This window comes from Schistocerca cancellata, chromosome 4, assembly GCF_023864275.1.
Source record: "Schistocerca cancellata isolate TAMUIC-IGC-003103 chromosome 4, iqSchCanc2.1, whole genome shotgun sequence".
Taxonomy (NCBI): Eukaryota; Metazoa; Arthropoda; class Insecta; order Orthoptera; family Acrididae; genus Schistocerca; species Schistocerca cancellata.
The window spans coordinates 937,841,954-937,863,555 of NC_064629.1; positions in this window are offsets into that span (position 1 = coordinate 937,841,954).

Below are 21,602 nucleotides of genomic sequence, written 5' to 3' on the forward strand. Positions count from 1 at the left end.
AATCTAAATATCCTAGCCTTATTTATTAGCCTACTTCATCTATCTTGCTTCCTTCAGTTTTGAGACGAAAACCAGAAAATCATGAATTTCCACTAAAGTCTTAATCTGTGAAATCCAAAGTACTGTTTTTATTAAATCATTATGAAAGATGAATCTAAATATAAATTTTGAAGTCTCTAGCTCTTTTCTGTTGCGCCAATGATTTTTTTAGAAAAACGTCCAAATTGCAAAAATGGCTGAAGTTATCGAACTGATATTTAACACACATTAATTTAGTATTATTCCTTACATGCTAGAAAAGTTTTAAGTCATTTGCTTGATTTTTAAGGTATTGCGCAATATTTATGACGTCAGAGCTAGTTACAGCAGACTGGCTGGCACACAATGGAAACTGATGTGAATTTACTACAGCGTGAGTAGGCTGCTTCCCTACATCACCCTCTACTTAAATTTTTTGTTTATGAATGTTAATGAATGAAAAAAAATTTAATTACAAAAAGGGAAGCAAGAGTACAATTTAACTCCCTATAAAAAAATCAAAATTGAAATATAAACATGTAGAAACATTAAAGAAAACTGATTACCTACATTAATTATTTAAATTGTGGGCATGTTCACTGCCTTTTAAACAATGTCATTACTCAAAATTTTTAAGCAAAGTCAATGAAATATTTTGGCATACATATTGCCTTAGACCAACAAACACATACGAATGGAAAAATTATGAAAATCTTAGATCCTTTAAATACATTTTTACATACACAAATTCAAAGAAAATAACATGATACATAAACAGATGATTATCTCTTAGCAGTCTTTTCTAAACCTGAAAGAGAAGTTCACAAATAATTTTTACACACGTGGTTGTAGCCGCTTTGGCTGGCGTCCTACACTTCCATTCACAAGGGTAGAGGAGGGGAAGTTGCTATGGTGTGCGTCCTTCACGTTCTCTCTAAATTACATGGGGGAAAGGGGATGGGTCACTGTGAGTTGTGTCCAAGTCACTCCACGCTTTCACGCAGCTACCAGGCTGCCATTATCTGGTTTGTCCTGTAGAACAAACAAAAAGAGTGCCTCAGACTCTGTTCACTTAATATCTAAGGGTGGGTCACAATGAAATGGGGATATATACATTTTATCTTCCAATATGTTACTGGAACAAAGTTAACAGAACTTTTTCAACATTACTCTTGCGGTTACTTAAATGTCATAAAATCGGTAAACAAAAGGCTCAAAACGCCGTTAGTCACGTACTACAGAAAATCTATGCTCAAGGCATACAATCATGAATCCTATTTAATTTCAATTTATTATTTCTGGCCCGGAACACTGAACCAATGCTCGGTACATTCCTGACACATTTGTATATTAAGCACTTAACTAACTCATCTTTGATTACCTTATTCTTAGAGATAGTATGAGTATGATTAGTGGTTGTTTTCTCAGCTTCTTTGTATATGTGAGTAACTTTTGGTAATAGTACAGTTCTGAGTGTTCAAAACACACTATGTTTAGTTGACTACAAAATCCACTTATTGGTCCTCTGCTGTTGTGTTAGTTCCACATCTGCAATTACGTAATTACTTACTTTGAAGTGTATTTATGCTGAGCTAAAATTAATGTTTCACGTCTGTCAGTATGTTATTTATTTATGTTACTAGTGTATGTACTTATTTACCACTCACTCTATTAATATTTAAAGCATAGGATAGCACATTTATTTCTTATTCATAGTGTATTGCAGCTGATTAGTTTGCTCACGTGGCAATCCATTTCCACTTGATCGGACGCTGAAACCTCAGGTAGTCCCTCTCAGACCTACCAATAAAGTGCATCAAGTAATTATGGACTAGCGTAATGCTAAATTCCTTAAACCTATAGGACACCATGAGCTGCTCTGTCTCATCTAACATAAGGGTACCTATGGTCGCATTCACGCTTCCAACTCATAACCTTAATACGTGTAGGTGTATCCTGTCACACACTACACTAAAATAATGGCCAGCTCCAACCTTATAAATACTTCAGGGACGTGTCCTTCACGTCTCAACCACAAACACTTCTCAATTCTATTATACTGCCTTTCCTTGCTACACCAGGTGAGTTTAATCTTACAACTTATCTGCATATTTTTTTCTAACACTAAGCAATCTCTTTTACTATTTCTTAGTTAGCTCTAATGCATACACTAGGTTTCACTACCACTTCAGATCCTGCTTGAACACGAATTTGTACATCTTTTTTAAATTACTGTTGGTGGACCATTTCCAATAAAACAACACTTTGTACTTACTATTTTACCAGGGTACTATACATAATTGTTACTCTAATACATCGTATCTTAATTACATCATACTTCTCTATTGTTTGTCACTATTAGGTTTGTCACATTAGGTAATTTTCTTCACTGATCGGTAGATAGAATGGTTACATAACTCATGGCATGATAGCCATGACAGAAAAACTTCATGTCTGGAAGGAAGAGGTCTAAATTTTTGTGGATAGGAAAGATGAAGAATGAGTGAGACCTGAAAGGGAAAGAAGATCTCACACAGCTGGGACTGCACAGCTGCCACACTGTGTAGAGGTTACAGAACAACCTCCTCCCTACAGCCTTCATTGGCTGAATGCTGACTTGATAGTCATGACGGAAAATTTAATGTATGAAAGAAGAGGTCGAAATTTTTGAGGTCAGGAAAGAGGAAGAATGAGTGAGACCTGAAAGGGAAAGAAGATCTCACACAGCTGGGACTGCACAGCTGCCATACTGTGTAGAGGTTACAGAACAACCTCCTCCCTACAGCATTCATTCACTACCTATGAATTTCTTTAGGTCGATCACGTTCCTGAGACCTAATAGCTTCTTACTTTTAGGGTACTCTAGCCTATATGCATTGGCATGTGGTTTTCCTATGATCCTGAAAGGTCCTTGGTATACGAACATGAATTTCTTTGTTTCTGCATTTACTTTCTTTGATTTCTCTTTGGTTTTAACAAGGACTAATTGACCTATTTCAAAGCTAGTAGGTATACCTTTTGCGTCATGACGCTTCTTCCTTTCCAACGCTCCTTTTCTCATATTAGCCCTAGCCTTTAGTTTCTTCCCGTCCGTGGATATTTGCGTTAGAATAGGGAATTCTACCATATCTGCAATCACATTGTGAGGTTCTTGGCCAAACGTCAATTCGCAAGGTGCAAAACCAGTTGCATCATGTCTTAAGTTGTTAATTACATTCTCAAAATACTTAATGTGCTCTGCCCAACTTGAGTGTTTTCGAGCACAATAAGTTCTGCAAAGCCTATTCAATTCCCTCATAATACGTTCACTCATATTTCCTTGGGGGAAATACGCAGATATTTTCAGATGTTTCACTCCAGCCTTATCTAGACATTCCTTAAATCTATCAGAAGTAAATTGAGGCCCATTGTCTGACAGCAAATTCCTCGGAACGCCAACGTTCACGAAGAAGTCTTTTTCCAATTTTTCAACCAATGTTTTTGCATTTGCTCTTTTAATTGGGTATAGTTTAACATATTTACTGAATCCATCCACAACAACAAAAACATGGGTACAACCACCTCTCGAAACAGGAAGAGGGCCAAACAAATCACAAGCCAGTAATTCTAGGGTTTCAGTGGGCTCTACTGAATGCATATCCCCTTGTATTCTGCTGTTAGCAGCACGGACTTTCTGGCACACTACGCAAGATGCTAGACGCTTGGCCACACGGCGGTACATGTTGTCAAACACAACCTTCTCTTTCAATTTTGCAATGCACTTCTTTGCACCGTAGTGCCCATACCTCAGGTGTACATAGTCGATTAGTAAGTCTACATGTTGTGAGGGAAAGCACAGCTTCCACTCAGAAACACCTATCTTTTTCCTCCTAAACAGAATACCTTTACGCAAACAATAGTATTGCGAAACCTTAGGATAGTTCGCATTTCCTAAATAGCTCTTCACTAATTTCAGTTGGTCATCTGCATTCTGCTCACGTCTCAAGTTCTTAATCACTCTCTTTAATGCACCTTCTTCCTTTACTTCGTGCATTGCAAACATTCGAACTTCATTTAGGTCTGTTGCTGTAATTCCCGCGTCATCACAGAGCTCCGCACTTCTAGATAACCCATCAGCTACCAGATTGTCTTTCCCTTGAATATATCTCACCTCAAGGTCAAACTGCTGGAGATACAATGACCATCTTACCAAACGAGAATTCCTCAACTTACAGGTCTTTAAAAAGGTCAACGCCTTATGGTCACTGTAAACAATTATTTTGTGACCTAATAAATACTGCTCAAACTTCTGTACCCCAAATACAATTGCTAATGCTTCCAGTTCTGAGATGCCATAATTTCTCTCTGCTGCCTGTAAAGCTCGACTAGCGAAAGCTATAGTCTTGTGCACTTCTTGTTCGTTCTCTATTTCTACTTGGAATATCTCCACAGCTATACCATAGCCACTAGCATCAGACAGACATACAGAATGGTTTTTCAAAATCAGGATGATGTAAAATTGGACTATTAATTAAAGATTGTTTAAGCACCTCAAACGCCTGATGACATTCTGCTGTCCAAACCCAAGGGGTATTCTTTTTCAGCAGGAGGTGAAGACAGGGAGCATTAAAAGCCTGATCACTAACAAAACGCCTATAGAAGCCGAACAGACCGAAGATTGATCTCAACTGCTTCTTGTTTCTGGGAGCCTCAAATTTTTCAATGACTGCTAGCTTGCCTGGGTCAGGCATAATACCTTTTCCACTTATCCTATATCCCAAGAAACCTATTTCCTCTTTAACGCACTCTGTCTTTTCAATCTTTAGTTTCATGCCACCTCTCTCAATAGCCTCCAACACTTCCTCTAATAAAGCTGTGTGTTCTTCCCAGGTAGGAGTTGCTATTAACAGATCATCTACGTATACTGTTATTTTATTACTTAAAGCTGGTCCTAAAACATGGCACATCACACGTACGAAGGCACAAACAGAGATATTAAGTCCGAAAGGTACCACACGGTATTGGTAACAAACTCCTTCGTACAAGAAAGCTGTGTACTTCCTCGAACTTTCTGCCAGTGGCAAATTCCAATATCCACACGTGATGTCCATAGAAGTTAAGAATTTTACTCCCCTGAATTTTTGCAATAACTCGTCCATATTCTGCGGTCTATCACTTTCCCTAACCACTATTTCATTTAACCAACGAGCGTCCAAGACCAATCTGACACTCCCGTCTCTTTTTGGTACAACAACAAGAGGATTATTGTACTCACTGACCGCTTTCTCAATCACACCCCACTCCAGCATTCTCTGTATTTCCTTTCGAACTGCCTCCTTCCTAGCTACATGTATTTGGTATGGCTTCCTGAAAAACACTTGGCCGGGTTTCACCTTTAATTGACATTCATAACCTTTGACTATGCCAGGTCTATCTGAAAATACCTTATGATGCCTCTTTAGAACCTCAGTTCTTCCTTCTGATTGTCTGAAATCTTATCTATTTCCTGCAATTTAGCTTCTATTTTGTCCAAAATAATTGCTTCTTCTTCTTCTTCTTCTGTGTTTAGCTTACTTGTACTAGGATTAACACCTTCGTCCCAATACCTCCTATTTTTCAGAATTCGTATAGGCAGCTCCCAAGTTTCATGATCAGTTACTACATGTTTATCACTAAAAGGTACTATAATTACTCCGGTTATTGGCAAGACCATTTTTAACTGGCTTCTTTCAAAGTCTACAACACTCTGATATTTTGACAAGAAATCTATGCCAATTAAAACCTCAATACTGAGATTGTTTACAATTAAACATGGATGATCAATTAAATTACCATTAATGTTAAAGGGTAGTAAAGCTTCTTGCTTTACAGTTTTTGAAACCTTGCCAGTAGCACCAATTATTCTTAGTTCTGATTCCCTCATTACTGTGAGCTTGTCTTTACCAGGTAATGCATCAAAGAAGGACTGAGATATTGCACTCACCTCACTTCCACTGTCTAAGAGACAACGTACATTGATACCCAACATATTCACTATTATTATAGGGTGGCTTATTCTAGGTTGTACAGGTGGTTCCTCAAATTCATCTAGTAGTTCCTTTTGGATTTATCTCCAACTAAAGTGATTGACATCTGTCTTCATTACATTTAGGTCACAGTGTGTAGGGGTTTCCTGAATTACATTTTCAGCTGCCTTTTCCAGTCGGTCTATTAATTTTAAATCGAAACACCGCACGACTTCATTACATTTAGTTTGCTGAACATAACCCAAATTACTGTAGTCTGAGCGATTCTGCGTCTCCAGACCGGGCATAACACTAGTTACAGCTAAACCACTTTTACCATTATCGTCAGTTTCCTTCTCAAGTGACAACTGGTCACAGCTACTGGGTTCATTGACCCTCAACAGCCTACCCTCTACATTCTCACTTATCTCCTGTCCTAAATCTATTAGTACATTATCAACATCCTGCACAGGCACTTTAGATAAGAGCACATCATCCTCATCGTAAATATAAGCATGAATTTCTTCTGCTTCTTCACATGTCAATTCAATATTTTGTAGCTCTTCCCTATTGTCACACTGCTGCGCCTTCTCTTTCTCTTCCCACTTAGAAAGCGTTTCTAACACGGTATCTATCAAATACTGTGAGTGATCTAATATTTCTGTTGTATCCTTAGATGCTACCGACTCTTCATCCACATGTTCAGTCTGAGTATTCTGATCTGTCTTACCAATTCCCTTAACTACTGGCTTAGGAAAAGTAACCGCCTGGTGAGCGCCAGTATCCTCATAGACGGGAACTAGTTTTCCTGCCTCGGCCTACTGCTGTTTCCTTTAGTTTCATTATAGTTGACTGGCACAGCATTATTTTCCGTACTGTTGTTTACGTGCATATTTCTGTTTGGAACGAAATTATTATCCCTTGGACGCCATTGTTGGTTCTGATAATTATTTCCCCAATTCCTACCTCTCTTAGGATGGCGAATACCTACTGTTCTGATGTTTACATTGCCATTTTGCTCGTTCCTAAAATTACTATTATTGTTATTGGCATTTCTGTTATTACGTGCTTGCTCCTCATTAGCAGCAACACGTTCTACACGTTCCAGATACTCAATGAAACGATCCAGATTGTCTCTAGGGGCAGATATAATTCTAGTTTGCCAATACCATGGCAGTTTGGCTTCAAGACCCAGTATTATCATTTCAGGTTTCAGCTTTTCCGACAAATGTGACAAACGTGAAATCCATGACCTAGCAAACTCTTTAATTGATTCCTTGCCTGCATTGAAGCGTTTTCCACTCCAAAATTCTCTCAACACTTCATTTTGCTTATTGCTAGACCAATACTCATTAATGAAAGCTGTTTTAAACTCCGCTAATGTTTTACACTTCAACATAACATCAGCTGACCAACGCAAGGCGTCACCTGCTAAATGGCTTTTAATAAATGAGATTTTCTCTCGTTCAGACTAAGTTGGTGGAATTACATCTTCAAAATCGTTCCAGAAATCTAGCGGGTGGATCTTTTTATCTGGATCAAACCGCAAGAACTGCCGACACCCGATAAAAGCGGCGTTTGCAGCTACAACTTGTTGTATATTACCATTACCAGAAGTTACTGAAGCTACTTTACTCTCAATGTTAGCAATGTTAGTACTGATATTTTCTACTCTCAATTCAACATTATCTACTCTTTGTACAATATGAGTAGTATCACTTTTGATTGCATCTACGTCTGCTTGACATATGTTTACTTTTATGTTAACATCTTTAAATCTATCTGAGCACAGTTCAGATTCCGCCTCGATCTTTTCTGTTAATTTGTGCTCCAGCTTCGCATCTTCCATTTGGAAGTCTTTGCGAACCTCAGCAACTTCGGCTTTAACTGTTTTATACATTTCAGAAAATTGTTGAGCAACCTTTTTCTTAATATCCTCATGGTTGTAATCAATTTTATAATTCAAACTGTCCAGATCGTCTTTCAACTTATTGCAACTAGCCTTGAAAGAATTTTCTAATTCAGCTTTATTGGATTCTAATTTATTATCCATTGCCTCAAACCGTTTATTAAAATTTGTTTGACTGGCCACCATTTCAGACTTTAATTCAGCGGTCATTTGTGCATTACTGGCAGCTATTGCTTGTAATATAACATTTAGATCAACAGCCCCAGCATCTTTGGGTTGCTCACTAGCTGGCTTTTTATCACACTCAGGTGACGAAAAACTAGCTCCAACACCAGAATCATCAAAACTAAATGAAACTTCTGATTGATTAGTCATATCTAACTTCTCCTTCTTAAACTCTACCATCTCTGAAGACTGTTTCATTTTTAATTCACCAGAGAAACTATCATCCAATAAATTTACATTTTCTGCTTTCTGCTTTACTACAGGGGTCTCTATTATTGAATCATTGCCCCTTCGCACACTACTGTCAGGAGACAATACTTCATATTTCACTTTAACATTACTACTTTCATGCATATTTACACTTGAACCGTTGTCTGGATTTACAGTTCCTTCAACAGACATGGGTTCTGATTTAAGCTTAACCTCAGTTTCTTTTGGCGGTTCCATCGCAGACAGTCTTTTAGTGCAGGTTAGTAAAATTTTTAACAGCTTTTCACTTAACTTAATTCCTTCTGCACGACGTTGTCGGCGCGGCGTACCAGGATTACTGATGCGACGTGGCACGCTGAACTGCAGATGGCACTCCGACGGCTGTTGAGAGTTTGCGTGGCCCGTAACTGCAGGCGCGGCTCCGGCTGCAGCGTCGGACGACTGCGGTACGGCGAAACTGGCTTCTCGCGATGCCGGCAGCACCGCTAGACTCAGTGCCAGATCCGTCAATCCAGATGCGTCGTCAATCCAATCGCGTCATCCACATGCACACGTAACACTTTCACTGTTCTATTACTCAGCTGCGTGTCGCATTTCACTCGCGAATCCTAATAGTTAAAAATCACTTTCACTTAGTTGACTTCCCAGCCGATGCACCATATGTGGGGCGGCGAATTAAAGTCTCAAAATAAATCGTTATTTTTTTTTTAAATGTTGGAAAAACACTGCATTTCCCAGCCGATGCACCATATGTGGGGCGGCGGTTTAATCGTAAAATAGTTTTGCTGTATAATTGCTTGCAATTCATAATGTTTGAATGCTGTCTTTCGCCGTTCTCAACACTGGCTCTCTACTTACTTTTTAGCACCCAGAAAGTGATTTAACAAAACGTGGAGCCTGAAATGAGAGTTCCTAGTGCCCACTTAATCTGAGAATATTATTATAGCTGCAGCTTATAGCTCTGAGGAAGTAGGAGATTGTTCGGGATTTCTAATCAAAAACGATTTTCCAAAATAGTTGAGTATATTCTTAAATTCACTGATAACAACACAAGTATCCCAACAACCTAACTAACAGAGCAGTTCAGAGTCTAATGCGCTGATGCAACTATAAATGTCCGAATTAAATGTCAAAAGAATGCTCGCCAAGATTTGATGAGAATATTTCATCAAATGCCACGCTAAATAATTGGTAGAATGTCTGTCCCGCGACGGCACGTGAAAATACGACAATTCGCAAACTGAAGCTAGATAATGAATATCATCCCAGAATTAATCCTTCACTTGAAATGCTTTCACGGTTCCGCGTATCTCTAGTAACTTAATACGGCACCCGAGGCTGTTTGTAGCAGTGCTTCCGAGCGACGCGACTCCCGACACAGCTGACGTGCTATTCGGCGTCTGGAGAGAACTGGGGCCTTGCTTTCTCGCGCAGCGCTCTTATATATATAGCCGCGGTGCGGACGGCTAAGGGAACGCCTGCTCTAAATCGGCTCTTCCGACTAGCCGCTGGGCTAGTAAAGCACCACTTCAAGTTACATAATAATTTATAGCTCCTTTTGCTGATGGCCGATGAAGCTGTTAATTTAAACGTGCATTCAGCACGCAGGTAAGTATTTATAATAAAATTTTGACGTGGCTAAGTTAAATATTTTGGGCGAGAGAATTAATTAAGTTACGCTGCACGCAGCAGATGAGCTCTGAACTGGCCCTTTTGAGATCCGCTATCGCTATAATTTTATAGGTATTCAAAAGAAACTTTTCACATCTTCATAGTCATAGCGGACCTCCAACCTATTTAAATCTAAATATCCTAGCCTTATTTATTAGCCTACTTAATCTATCTTGCTTCCTTCAGTTTTGAGACGAAAACCAGAAAATCATGAATTTCCACTAAAGTCTTAATCTGTGAAATCCAAAGTACTGTTTTTATTAAATCATTATGAAAGATGAATCTAAATATAAATTTTGAAGTCTCTAGCTCTTTTCTGTTGCGCCAATGATTTTTTTAGAAAAACGTCCAAATTGCAAAAATGGCTGAAGTTATCGAACTGATATTTAACACACATTAATTTAGTATTATTCCTTACATGCTAGAAAAGTTTTAAGTCATTTGCTTGATTTTTAAGGTATTGCGCAATATTTATGACGTCAGAGCTAGTTACAGCAGACTGGCTGGCACACAATGGAAACTGATGTGAATTTACTACAGCGTGAGTAGGCTGCTTCCCTACAGTATGTTAAGGATACGGTGTTTCGGCCACCTCTACCAGCCACCATTGATGATTTGAAACGAGAAATAACAGCAGCTATCCAAACTGTTACGCCTGATATGCTACAGAGAGTGTGGAACGAGTTGTCTGGAGGGGGCCATATTGAACATCTCTGAACTTGTTTTTGAGTGAAAAAAATCCTTTTTAAATACTCTTTGTAATGATGTATAACAGAAGGTTATATTATGTTTCCTTCATTAAATACACATTTTTAAAGTTGTGGTATTCTTTTTGAATCACCCTGTATAGTATACTATGGCGTTGCTTCTCTTGGCGCATGCGTCGTGTGCAACTGGCAACGCAGCAATCTCCCGTGTTTGTACGGGCATGCACGAGCCGCCAAGATAAAAGAACAATAAATAGTATCAATCTGTGTCTTTATGTTTGTATTTAGCGTAGTTAGGCACGCAATAGTCATTCCTCCGCATTTATTTGCTCTTAAAAGTTCTTGATAATGTAAAAAAACATTCATATTTAATTTATTGATGAGATAGTCGAATGCTCCTTTGCTCATTCACGTGTATTCGAAGGACTTGTCTGGTGATACTTATGAAATTCTCCATGGAGATTCTTCCCATTGTAAATTTCATGTACAACATTTCTTTTCGCTTTATTTACTTAAGTAACCCTAACTCTGCAGTCTTACTCTCTAGCTACAGTATTCTACAGGTTAAGGACGCGGTTTTATAGAAACAGCTGGTTGGCTCTAAGCAGCCATCTTGTAGCGCGACATGATCGCTCGCACGCAGGACACCCAAGGTTTCCGCCCGGTGTTGCTGCTTGTCACGGGAGTGTCGCGTATCCAGAAGTCGCTCGCTGTCGCTCACTTCTGACTCTGACGCAGGACACGGCCGGTCTTAGCACAGGCTTGTGCTTTTTCGAATACGTCGTTTTGTAGGGCGGCGGATAAATAATTAAAATGGTCGATACTTTATTATGTCGCTATGAAAAGACGCTTAAATTGTCTGTGCGTTCTTTACACCTACCTTCACTGCTTACAAGAGCCTGAAATCTACTTTTGCGGTCAGCCAGAAAGCTATGGAGAACACAATGACCATAATTTCCAGTCTGCAAGTCCACATTACTCTTTGTGCTCACTGAAAGAAAATGTACCTACTTCCTATTTACTCAGTGGGATCAGGAACAATGACTATAAATAAATGTTTTGAGTTTTAACAGACTGATATATTCTTTAAATGTTTGCACACACAAAACCTAGTGATATCCCCAATAATAATAATAATAATCCAATTGGAAACAGCACTGTTAATGGTTCAGAGGCGAACTCTGCGGGGAGTCCAAGTAAAATGCTCTATCGCCTTGACTTCTAATGACCCAAAGTTAACCTTCACCTTAAAAGTGGAAAATATATCGCCATTTGCCACGCACTTTTGTCAACGTTACGGGCGACACACCAATGGTTACTTCTGTGACATCCAAGCGATCAGGGATGATGTACAGTACACTTCCTACATTTACCAAGAAAGGATTCAAGTCTGCCCAGCTCTGACGTCATCCGAGGCACAACCCAAGCAAGCGTTTGACTAACTTGAAAAGAAGGAAGTGTATCTTTTCACTGTCTCTCTGGCTGTATTTATATATGGGGGCAGCGGACCGCCAAACGGAACAACTGCTATCAACTACCCTAGGCACCATAGCAGCATTTAAGTGGCCCCTTTCCCAGACACATATTAATTAATAGTTCTGTAGTTTAACAATTCACAATATTCTTGATTTTTATGTAGAGTTATGTTTGCTTAAGTTACTGGAAAAGTTTTAGCTCGATTGCATTTAAACCTTGCCAGCTAGAATTTTTAGAACGGAACTGACAGTAGAACATGACCTCTGAGCTGACTCTTTATTGATTCCTTGTAACCATTGTTATTTACGACACAGTCTTGAAACTTGATACAGCTTATTATTGCATGAATGTAATCGAGTTCTGGATTAAGAACTTTCTATCACAATTAAACATGATACTTAATCTGCCATGAATAAGGACGTTTTCGTTACAAATTTGGTTTTTCGTCACTAATTTGAAAACTAATGGAGGTAGCTTATTGGTGTCACATATTTAATATTTTTACATCGAACTGAGGTTACATATTAATTTTCGTCTTTCTGAGTCTAATATTTAGCGGCTTCAGGTTTTCGTAAAAACGCCGATTTTAATCAAATATTGCTCTGATCAAGTATAGACTTGTAACTTTTAATTGTGACACATGTTTGCATTTTCTGAACGATTTTTAGCTTTGTAGTTTTATTCTTCAGCACCACTTATTTTTTTAAAGCTCATCTATTTTGCCTAACACTCACTTGACCATTCTGAAACTTTACATTAATATACTAAAGTATACACTGATGAAATTTGGGAAGGTTATTTTAGTTTTCAATCCCACTCCTAGATTATGGTGCAGTCCTTTGTATGTTAATCACAGGTGCGTTATGGTGGGTGGCGGTGGTAGTAATGAACTGGGATAAGCCCTGGCACACTCACCTCTGTCCTTCTTACAGTGATCCAACGCTTGTTTCACCTTAGTTTGTAAGTCTGTTCCGCTCTCTAGCGAGTGTTTCAGGTTTTTTTCGCCCTCTCACGTCTGTCTTCTAACCAGTCGCCACTTATCTCTGGTTGGTAGCAGATAGTTCGACATCTCGTCTTCCTGCTTCTCAGTTTCCCTTTCCAACATACACTCCCGTAGTTCCTGTTGCAATCTATTTATGTTCTGTCTGTCAGTGGGGTCTCGAAATTTTTGCCACCTTTTCCTGCTTATATTTTTATGGTATTTGAGTTCCTGTAATAATGGAGGTAAAGCTTCTTGTCACAACCTGTTGCATATAAATGTAGTCCCCTTTAGTATCTTTTCAATGTGGTAGTCAATAGCTGTCGCTATGTCTTCTGTAGCTGTGGCGTTTATAGTTGGTCTGACATTATTGTTCGTATATCTGCTGAATCTGTTCAAATTAGTATCAGTAGTCTTCTAACATCGTGGGTGTTTTATAGCTCTTTGGATTATTCCAATTACTCGACTATGATCAGAAGTAAATTCCGCCATTGTCGTCAACTCGATATCACTGTCTATTTTTTTTAAAATTTTTATTTACACGTCAAGTTCCGTAGGACCAAATGGAGGAGCAAATCTCCAAGATCATGGAACGTGTCACTACATGAAATTACAACAAAAAAGTAATAACAGATAAAAATCAACTGTTTATGAACCTGAAATAAGTCAAGCCAGAAGTTTAAGTAAATGCAATCAACAATACAACAAGAATCAACTTACTTTTTCAAGGAACTCCTCGACAGAATAGAAGGGGTGACCGATTAAGAAACTCTTCGGTTTCGATTAGAAAGCGAGTGGTTTACTGCTAAGATTTTTGAATTCTAGTGGTAGCTTATTGAAAATGGATGCAGCAGTATACTGCACAACTTTCTGCACAAGAGTTAAGGAAGTTCGATCGAAATGTGGGATTAATTTCTACCGAGCATTAACTGAGTGAAAGCTGCATATTCTTGGGAATAAGCTACATTGTTAACAAAAAATTACAGTAAGGAATATATATATATATATATATAATATATATATATATATATATATATATATATATAGGCCAATGTCAAAATACCCAGACTTGTGAATAGGGGTTGCCAGGAGGTTTGTGGACTTACACCACTTATTGCCTGAACCGCCCGTTTATGAGCCAAAAATATCCTTTCAGAATGGGATGAGTTACCCTAGAATATAATACCATACAACATAAGTGAATGAAAATAAGCAAAGTAGACTAATTTTCATGTCTAACGATCACTCACTTTTCAAATAGTAAAAATGGCAGCATCAACTCTTTGAATAAGATGCTGAATGTGGGCTTTCCACGACAATTTACTATCTATCTGAACACCTATAAATTTGAACCGTTCAGTTTCACTAATCATATGCTCATTCTGTGAAATTAAAACGTCAGGTTTTGTTGAATTGTGTGTTAGAAACTGTAAAAACTGAGTCTTACTGTGATTTAGCGTTAGTTTATTTTCTGCAAGCCATGAACTGCACTATTTGAAACTGAGCCAATGTTGCACACAACATCCTTTACCACCAGGGTAGTGTCATCTGCAAACAGAAATATTTTACATTTACCCATAATACTAGAGGGCATATCATTTATATAAATAAGGAAAAGGAGTGGCCCCAGCACTGATCCCTGGGCCACCCCCCACTTGACCGTACCCCACTCAGACCCCACATCACAGCCATTCTCAACACTATGAATAATGACCTTTTGCTGTCTATTGCTGAAGTAAGAGGTGAACCAATTGTGAGCTACTCCCTGTATTCCGCAATGGTCCAACTTCTGGAGTAACATTTTGTGATCAACACAATCAAATGCCTTAGGTAAAACAAAAAAATTGCATAGCGTTCAGAACCTTCTGGTTAACCCATCCAGTACATCACAGAGAAAAGATGCTGTAGCATTTTCAGTTGATAAGCGACTTCTAAAGCCGAACTGTACATTTCATAGCAAATCGTGTGATATAAATTGATCAGTTATTCTTACATACACAGCCTTTTCAATAACTATAGCGAACACTGATGGCATAGAAATAGGGCTAAAATTGTCTACATACCCCTTTCTCCCATTTTATAAAGTGGCTTTGCTACTGAGTACACTAATCATTCAGGAAACTGACCAATCCTAAAGGAAAAATTATAAATATGTCTAAATACAGGGCTAACATGTGCAGCAAAGTACTTTAATATTCTGCTAGTGGATGATCAGTGATGGTACCCATTGTTTCTTCTCAACGTTGACTTGAGACTGTGTGGCTTGTTGCGCTGGTGTCTCGTTTGAGGTTGTTGCCAAGGTCGTATTTATTAGTTATCTCGATATTCATTTCCTTTTTTCTGTTCATGTATCCTTTGTGCAGTCTTCCGACGTATCGGTCACCGAGTGGAGACTTTGATGAATTGTTCTTTATAGTTGTCTTCTTCTGTGGTGTTTTGACTGGCGTCTACGTGCACTTAAATTTTTTTCATTTGAGTGTGAAACATCGCTCGAGTCTCCTTCGCTGCATTCCTCTGAACTGCTTTCTTCCTGCAAAAGATATTGCTGGATTCCTCCAATTTCTTCTAATTCCGTTTTTCTTTGTTGTCTTCTCGCCGACTTTGCAGGGTCCAGTGGGGGCCTAAATAGTCGCGTGTGGATGGATATCTGCTTGTCGCTGCGATGGAACGTGACCTGGCGTAGCAAAATAACGCCTTTCCGACAGTGCTGTCTGCTATGACAGGCACGCTGCCTGTCGACGAGATTCACAGCCCCAGACGTTGTGGAGGCGTCGTGTAACTCCACAGTAAGCAGTCCAGGAACATATCTCTGTTTTGACGACAGCCAATTCTCAAGACCTCCTGGTGGGGCGGCTGCCCACATGGCCTGCCTTGTGTGTGGAGGAAACGACCACCAGGTGGGTACAGGAAAATGTAACGATCACATAGGCCCAGTCGTGGGTAAAGCACATTTCTGATTATTGGTAGAATAGTAGGGAAAAGCAATCAATCTACAAAAGCGATTGCTTACAAATCACCAGTGCAACACACTCGATAATACTGCTCAAATCTGTGGGACCCAGATGTGCAGTGCCTCAAGAAAAAAATTGTGAACTTTAAATAGCAGTAAGTAACACCCAAGCTGATGTCTTGTGTATTACTGAACACTGGTGTAAGGACCATGAAATTAGTAGTAGCTATTCATATAAATCCATTTAAACTGGCAAATCATTATAGTAGGAAAATTGCAAAAGGTGGTGGAGTCGGTATTTACCTTAGACAATAGTTAGAATTTAAAAAGAGATGTGAAGCAGAGAACTTAAGTATTGGAAAGTTTTTTGAAGCAGATGCTGTCCAGTCATATGGCCTGATGAAAAAAGTCATAGTCATAACACTGTATAGGTCATCATATGGAAACATATAAGTCTTTTTTGATAGATTAGAATTGTTACTAAATACTTTTTACAAAAAAGAAACTGTGAGTATTCTTTGTGGTGATTTCAATATTAATCCTCTAGTTGAAAGTCAACAAAAAGGGCAATTTTTGGACATATTAAAGAGTTTCAACATGTCACCACACATAAACAATTCAACTAGAACCGCTACGGTCGCAGGTTCGAATCCTGCCTCAGGCATGGATGTGTGTGATGTCATTAGGTTCTACATCTACATCTACATTTATACTCCGCAAGCCACCCAACGGTGTGTGGCGGAGGGCACTTTACGTGCCACTGTCATTATCTCCCTTTCCTGTTCCAGTCGCGTATGGTTCGCGGGAAGAACGACTGTCTGAAAGCCTCTGTGCGCGCTCTAATCTCTCTAATTTTACATTCGTGATCTCCTCAGGAGGTATAAGCAGGGGGAAGCAATATATTCGATACCTCATCCAGAAACGCACCCTCTCGAAACCTGGCGAGCAAGCTACACCGCAATGCAGAGCGCCTCTCTTGCAGAGTCTGCCACTTGAGTTTGTTAAACATCTCCGTAACGCTATCACGGTTACCAAATAACCCTGTGACGAAACGCGCCGCTCTCCTTTGGATCTTCTCTATCTCCTCCGTCAACCCGATCTGGTACGGATCCCACACTGATGAGCAATACTCAAGTATAGGTCGAACGAGTGTTTTGTAAGCCACCTCCTTTGTTGATGGACTACATTTTCTAAGGACGCTCCCAATGAATCTCAACCTGGTACCCGCCTTACCAACAATTAATTTTATATGATCATTCCACTTCAAATCGTTCCGCACGCATACTCCCAGATATTTTACAGAAGTAACTGCTACCAGTGTTTGTTCCGCTATCATATAATCATACAATAAAGGATCCTTCTTTCTATGTATTCGCAATACATTACATTTGTCTATGTTAAGGGTCAGTTGCCACTCCCTGCACCAAGTGCCTATCCGCTGCAGATCTTCCTGCATTTCGCTACAATTTTCTAATGCTGCAACTTCTCTGTATACTACAGCATCATCCACGAAAAGCCGCATGGAACTTCCGACACTATCTACTAGGTCATTTATATATATTGTGAAAAGCAATGGTCCCATAACACTCCCCTGTGGCACGCCAGAGGTTACTTTAATGTCTGTAGACGTCTCTCCGTTGATAACAACATGCTGTGTTCTGTTTGCTAAAAACTCTTCAATCCAGCCACACAGCTGGTCTGATATTCCGAAGGCTCTTACTTTGTTTATCAGGCGACAGTGCGGAACTGTATCAAATGCCTTCCGGAAGTCAAGAAAAATAGCATCTACCTGGGAGCCTGTATCTAATATTTTCTGGGTCTCATGAACAAGTTAGTTAGGTTTAAGTAGTTCTACGTTCTAGGGGACTGATAACCTCAGATGTTAAGTCCTATAGTGCTCAGAGCCATTTTAACCATTCTACTAGTATAAAAACACCTCCAATAGCCTCATAGATAACATTTTCTCAAATATGTCAACAACTGACATAGAGGTAACAAACATAGATTTAGGATTGTCTGACCACAATGCTCTCACCATTGAAATCCCTTTAAGGTCAAAGGAAGATAAAGGTGTAAATAATATTTACAAAAGAAACTTCTCTGTGGACAGCTGTCATCAGTTCATAAGTATCTTAGAAAATTAAAATTGGTTAGATGTTATGAAACAAACAAGTACAGATGAGGCATACAGTGTATTTGCATCGATTTATAAGATGAACTTTGAGGTGTGTTTTCCAAATAAACTGACCAGAATCAAGTTTACCAGACACATAAAGTCAAGTTCTTGGATGACTCTTGGCATTAAAAAATCATGTGAAAACACAAAAAAACTGAATTCAGAGTTGAGGGAATGTGCAGATACTGATTTTATAGAATATGTAAAAAAGTATAGTAAAATATACCGCAGAGTAATTGCAAATGCAAAGTTACTAAGTAATGATATTGAAATAAAACAGTCCAGAAATAAAACTAACATAGCATGGGAAATTGTGAGAAAAGAAACCATGGTACCTATCAAAGATAAGAAAATTATTCTAAAAGATGAGGAGAATAAAATGGTAGATAAATATGCCATGCCTAATTATATAAATAATTACTTTTTAAATGTACCCCAGACATTAAGCAGATTAAGATGGAAGCACTCAAGGCAGCCAGCAGTATGATGGCAGTTCCAACAAATGAATAGGAAGTTTTAAAAGTGATTAAAAGTCTCAAGTCCAAGATGTCAGCTGGAGTAGATGAGGTGCCAATAATACTAGTAAAGAAAACAGCTAATCAAATAGCAAAACCATTGGCGCACGTAGCAAACTTGTCAATTGCTGAGGGTGTGTTTCCACAGAAACTGAAAATTTCTAAAGTCGTTCCCCTGTTGAAAAAGGGTGATAAGCTTAAAATAGAAAACTACAGACCTGTCTCACTTCTCCCAACTTCCTCTAAGATTTTAGAGATACTAATGAAATATAGGGTCACACATTATCTTAATATCCACAATCTGATAAACTGTAATCAGCGAGGATTTCAAGCTGGGAGAAGTACTGAAACAGGTGTACTGGAATACACACAAAAAAATCAGTAAATTGGAAGAGGGAAAAAGTGTAGTTGGGATAAATCTAGATTTGTCAAAAGCCTTTGACTCTGTTGACCACAGCATACTTTTGGAAAAGCTTGAAGCTATTCATATCAGACGACCGGTAAAAAAGTGTTTTGAGTTGTATCTGGAAAAGAGGATACAGGTGGTTGAAATTACAGCACCAAATATTAACCAAAAAATTAAACTAAGATCAGACCCAATGGAGGTCACAGTAGGAGTACCCCAAGGAAGTGTATTAGGCCCCTTGCTGTTCCTCATTTACATTAATGATATTCAGGTGTCAGAGAGAAAAGCTAGAATCATGTTATTTGCTGATGATACTAGTTTAATAGTTAGTGATATGAAGCAGTCATTGCACAGCACTGTGGACCATGTCCTACAAGATATACAAAAATGGTTTAGTGCTAACAAGCTAACACTGAGTGCAAAAAAAAAAAAAACTAATTATGTGCAATATGGAAAAATAAGTGAACATGACGATCTAAATCCCACCATAGGGGACAAACAACTTGAAAGAGCACAGTGTGCAAAATTCCTGGGTATGCACATTGATGAAAAGATAAACTGGAAGGACCATGTTGTGAGCTTAGCACTAAAACTAAATTCAGCATGTTTTGTACTTAGAATAATTTCAAGACTTTGTAGTAATGACTGTACGAGATTAGTATATTTTGGCTATTTTCAGTCCATCACATCCTATGGGATAGTATTCTGGGGAAAAACAAATTGTCATCTAAATGAGATTTTCAAATTACAAAAACGCGCTATTCGGATAATGACCCAGAGCCCACCTCAAACACATTGCAGGCCCCTTTTTAAAGCATTGAAAATTTTATCAATTCCATTCTGAAATGTCTGTTGGTGATCAAAAGAAATCAGGACATAATGAAAAGCAATACAGACTACCATAGTTACGATACACGGCAATGTAAAGGTCTCCACATACAAGCTGTAACAAGGACCCGAAGTCAGAAACATGTATTAATTAAGGCATCAAACTTTCCAATGCAGTACCAAAACATATCAAAGAGCTGGAAAATGAGAATAAATTTAAAACTGTTATAAAGAATCACATGCTTGACAAATGTTATTACAGCATAAATGAATATCTCTCCGCAGCTGTATAAGAATATATGTTTAAGTTAATGTGACAAATGAAATTAGATCAGTGAATATGTCTGTCATGTGCATAAGAAATTATGTTTTAAAAACATTTATTAGTTGTATATTGTATTAAACATAAGATAGATTTATATGAATTCAGCATAGATAAAAAATTTGTAAAGATATTATATAGTTGTTAAAATGTATCCCGACAAATTCTATATCACAAATGTGATCGTTGAGATAATAAATAAATAAATCAAGTAGGACTAACAGGAAATATGGAATTCATATGGAGAAGGGCAACACGAATGGTCGACCCGTGGGAGTGTGACACATAGATTTTCAAAGAACTGAATTGGCAGACTCTTGAAGATAGACGTAAACTATCCCGAGAAAGCATACTTACCATGGAGGTAAGAATAGAGGGAGACGCCGTGACGTCACAGCTGTGAAGCTATGTGAAGCCGAGGGTAGCCATCTCAATCCGACCAAAACATTGCTGCTGTAAGCTTGTGTGCATAGGCTTGTCGCTCGCTTTTGGAAGGATTTTGAGCTATTATGGTGACTTGTGTGGTGTTCGGATGTACGAATTGTTCTGATTGTGATGCGAAATCGAAGGGAATAACATTTCATGTGTAAGTTGTCTCGTTAAGTGTGATTTTACAACTTCATTGTGAATGAACGTGTGCTACATCGGTACTTGTACTATAGCGTGTTTTTCTCCTGTATGATTTTAGATTTCCTAAAAATGAAAGTCGGAAAGCTCTGTGGGAGAATGCCGTGAGGAGGAAGAATTGGCGTGCGTCTAAATGGAGCACTATATGTTCTCAGCATTTCCGAGAAGAGGACGTAGACCGAACTTCCCTTTCAACAGTAAGGCTCCGAGAAAATGCTGTACCATCAGTTTTCCCTACACACCCAAAACATTTGCAAAAGGTATGCTAATTCAAAGAATTAAATTCTTAGTTTTCAAGTTCACGTTTCAGTATAATACGTACGTATCGTCGATAATCGAAGTGTTGAGTAACTCACTTTGTCTCCATCATGTACCAAATTAAAAGCTAACACTACATTAACTGGCGTAAAGTATAGGCCTAAACAGGACACTGTGTAGATTTGCCATTCTATGTACCGTATTTCAGTAAATATTGGTGGTAATGAACAGTGTTTCCCAGTAGTGTAACGTAACTGAAATATCCCAGTACGTATTACAAACAAGATGTATTTATGGGGCTTTGGAGGGAGGGTATAGCTAACTTAGTTTTCAGTTTCTAT